Source organism: Alosa pseudoharengus, unplaced genomic scaffold (genome assembly GCF_046254945.1).
Source record: "Alosa pseudoharengus isolate Yale_2024_CS ecotype anadromous, Long Island Sound unplaced genomic scaffold, YU_APseudo_1.1 YU_APseudo_1.1_scf_5, whole genome shotgun sequence".
Lineage (NCBI taxonomy): Eukaryota > Metazoa > Chordata > Actinopteri > Clupeiformes > Clupeidae > Alosa > Alosa pseudoharengus.
The window spans coordinates 18,181,179-18,185,292 of record NW_027468837.1 but is presented as its reverse complement, the minus strand read 5'-3'; the positions used below and the strand labels follow the sequence as shown (position 1 = coordinate 18,185,292).

Sequence of the window (4,114 nt, the reverse complement as noted above, 5' to 3'; positions counted from 1 at the left end):
TAACATTTGGGTTAATGGACTCCTTGAGTGGCTGTGTATTGGACTGACTAGGGACACCTGGAGAGGACTGATAGGGATGTAATAGACTGATTTTGTGCACCTGTGAAGGGGGAGGGGTTCATTCAGATTGGTTGATTAACCACTTGCTTTCACCTGGCCTGGTGCTTTGTATGAGCTTGCGAAGTGACCGGCAGGAGGGGGCCTTGAGAGGGAGATGCAATGGCAACTGGCACAATGGCAGAGAGCCCACCATCAACGCAAGCTAAGTACCCTGTTAAGGGAAGTTATATTTCTGTAGCCCTACTTGCTATGCGTTAGTAAGTTGGTAGACAAAGTGGCTGGTGGCTCATAAATGTTTGTTGTCCGTTGCAGCTCAGGTTTACATCAGCCGAGCAACAACGCGATCTGGGGGAATGCTGGAAGTGCCAATGAACACCGCCGGTTGACTGTGTCTGCTGAACAACCGAAGTAAATTCAGGGAAGGATCCGCCCTGATTTGGACTTGTGGACCAGTGCAGTACCGGCTACATCGGAGCGAGTCCTGTGGACTATTCTTTTAAAACTCTGGTCGGCCGACCAGCGGACATTCCTTTATGTGTTGTGTCTGTTGTCTACGTGACTCGTCAGCCCAGCTGTAAACGCAGAGTGGACAGAAGACGTTGGGTGAGCGGAACTGAATTTAAGGTGTAGCGTAATCTGATCATTGTGTGTGGGTTTAATTATGAATTGCTGTGCCCTCTCAGTATTTTGAATGTATATTCACCTAGATAACTTATTTACCTGCATTATTAATCTGTTTCTGCTTGCCAGTTGGGGGTGCTTGCGACGGGACTGCAATGTTTATAACTGGGCTGCTGTGAGTCCTCTATGTAAATTTTAGTAACTGTGCAATAAAAGCGTAAACTGTTCTTGAGCCTCATGTGTTTGTGAGTCTGGGGAATTACCGTTTACCTGCAGTAGTAAAAGGGCCGTGACAGGACTACAGTTATGCATAGAAACTATAAGCAGTACAGTATAAAATCAATGTCTAAAATGAGTCTGAATTTGACGTCGAAAAGACGTCCACAAAGATGACGTCAAAAACCGTCCACAAAATGACGTCGAAAAAATGTCCATGAAGACCACATTTGGACTAGAAATAGCTCCTATAAGGACGTTCTGTGGACGTCATAAATGGATGTTCAATAGACGTCGAAAAAAGACGTCGCCTGGAGTAACAGTCTGCACGTCCAGGTCTTACATCCCAGATAGCAAGCATAGTCGGCCCGATTCTGGCTGAGTGCTGGCAGTGTCGGCTGAGGTCCGAGTCGGCTGAAGCACAGTAAACACAGTCGGCCCGATCCTGGCTGAGTGCTGCCACTGTCGGCGGAGTTTCAAGTCGGCTGAGGCACTGTCCCCTTGAATGGGCCGACACTGACACGCAGTAGTTGGGCTGATTACTGAGTGTCTTATTTGGCCCGATTGGGGGTTGATGGGCTACTGCCAGTTTTCGAATCAATCTCGGCAGACGGATTTCATACAGTGTGTGGCCCGATACTTCAGGAACGAACAATGATCAGTATCGCGGCTGTTGGCGGCAAAAATGAAACATTTAGCGACAGCCGGACGCTAAACGTACATGGCCCAATTCTGTAAAGTGACTGTCGGCCCATTACATGTGGAAGAGCCACGAGCAGAGCAACTGTTAAGTTTGAAACCAGCAGGACGGCGCGAAACTGTCTCGTTTTGGACACTGCCTGTGGTAAGTAACTTTACCTTTACCTGTTATTGCATGTAAATCATTATGAATGTACGTAGGCTTATTATTGCAGACAAAGTTTAACAAGTAGCATAACAAGAATGGGTGTTTCAATCTAACCCCCTTGACGATGACGAAGCTAGCGGTAACATACGTTATGATTTCTTAGCCTACTTTGTTGGCCTAATTACCGTTAACGTCAGTCTTGGTGGTTAGTCAAAAACGTTCAGTGCTGTAACGTTAGCCATACTTGCATAATTATGTGGTTTTCAAAGAAAAGTGTGATCTAATCATTTCAGAAATAGCTTAACAGTTAACCAGTATTGCATGACTTAGAATATTGCGATTGGTAATTGGGCATTTCATCGTTATCTATCCAACTTCAGGCACTGCAGGCAGGACTGAGACTGTATGCCTTAAGAGAGTGTGTGAGAGAGAGAGAGAGAGAGAGAGAGATGGTAGCAGGGTGGGTCCTGTCCTGGTCATGTAAAGCTCATCAAAATCTGTATTTTAAGGTCGTTCTGTATTTTGTACTGAGGGGTTGTTTATGATCGATCATGTAATCATTTTGAACACATATACTTCCATTAACCTAACGTTACTGTGACTTTTTTAAAATGTAGCCTACACCTCAGAATCCAGGCCACACTGACCAGAGACCTGCCCTGCACTCCTTTGGATGAAGAAGGCTACCCGTGTGTGTGAACCATTTCTTGTGTTGGAAAAACAGGAGACCTGAAGAGCTCTTGGTAAGTTGTACATTGATTTAATAGAATAAGTAATACTTTTTTGTTTAGATGAGCCAAATCATAGGAATCAGCTTTCATCTAGGCCTGTGTTTTGTGATGTGTCATTTTTAGATGCTTTTGGTTTGCCTCATCCATTATGTCAGCAAAGAACTGGAGTGGGCAGGAAACATGCGCTGTTGAAAACATGGCCAACCAACTGGAGCACCCACAAGGCTCTTGTGAAGGAAGTCCACAAGCCTTTGTGCTTCAGGTCTGTATGTGTTGACAAATATGTCTTGCTTTTGGTTATTGTCATTGGTAATATATCAGCATTTAACAATCACACAATGTCAATGTTGCCCAAAATAACTACCAGGGAGGTGTTACCAAGACAGCTGCAGAGTGGCAAGACTGGGCTTTAGTAATATTTAGTCAGACAGTAAAGGATAAATAGTTTAATGTTTTTTTTCTTTTCTTTTGAAATTACATGCTGTCCATGCATCTCAAATTGAAGGATGGATGGAAAGAACTCTGATCAACCCCCACAGAGAGCTGAGGTGGCTATCTGTAAGTATATTTGAGTGGACAAACAGAACTTCTCTGACAGATGACATGTTGAAATCTTGCTTTAGACCTCATAATGATCTTATAATATTCTTTTATTCCTAAATGCAGTTTGGAGACACCCCCGGCTGGTAGTGCTGCTGAAACTGGTGGAGGCAACAATGAAGCGGCAACAGAAAGAGAAGGCAGGTGGCAAAGGTTTCTGCTATTGAAAAATACTTTGAGAGTGAGTATGTGTATATGTATGTAGCTGGGTAGGTCATGGTACATGGTACAAAAATACAGAATTTAAAGCACACTTTACACTTAACTCACAACCCACAACTACTGACAATGGAATTACTCTTTTAGAGTGAGTGAGTGAGGGAGAGAGATTTCTGTAAATGTTTAATGTTAATTTAGAATAATTTATTTCTTTGAATCATTATACAGTTTTAAAATGTTTAATTGTTTGTGTTTTTGTATATGAAAGATGTCGATTGTTGTAGATAAAAGTAGATTGTATATTTTAACTTGTTTAATTTCTAAAGTGTATATATGTAAAAGCTTGTATAATTTTTAAATGTTTGTTTTATTTGCAAGGTTGTGTTTGTCAAACTTGTTAATAAAAGTAGCTTGTGCTTTTAATTACTATTTCTGGATTTGTGTTTATTTTCAAGTACTTTTGGTAGTTAATGGGCCACATGTGGCCCGGGGACCCAGCCGACATTCAGCCAACACTCAGTCAGATCAGTTTTATAGTGCGTGGGCCAGTACAGGCCCAGAGGCCCAGCCGACACTCAGCCAACACTCAGTCAGATCAGTTTTATAGTGCGTGGGCCAGTACAGGCCCAGAGGCCCAGCCGACACTCAGCCAACACTCAGTCAGATCAGTTTAATAGTGTGTGGGCCAGTACAGGCCCAGAGGCCCAGCCGACACTCAGCCAACACTCAGTTATATAGTGTGTGGGCCAGACCTGGGCCAACAGAATGCATGACAGTCATTTCACAGTGTGTGGGCCACACCTGGGCCAACAGAAACAATGAGTCATTTCACAGTGTGTGGGCCACACCTGGGCCAACAGTTCCAATAAGAGTCATTTTA

The 4,114-nt window shown here is 43.5% G+C and overlaps 1 long non-coding RNA gene across 1 annotated transcript; it reads left to right on the top strand.

Moving 5' to 3' along the window:
* Nucleotides 1-1,250: 1,250 nt before the first annotated feature.
* LOC143104215 (uncharacterized) lies at nt 1,251-3,259 on the top strand. The gene is made up of 5 exons (XR_012983023.1): nt 1,251-1,741; nt 2,362-2,487; nt 2,599-2,737; nt 2,981-3,033; nt 3,142-3,259. It is a non-coding gene; the product is annotated as an uncharacterized LOC143104215 (long non-coding RNA).
* Nucleotides 3,260-4,114: the final 855 nt, after the last annotated feature.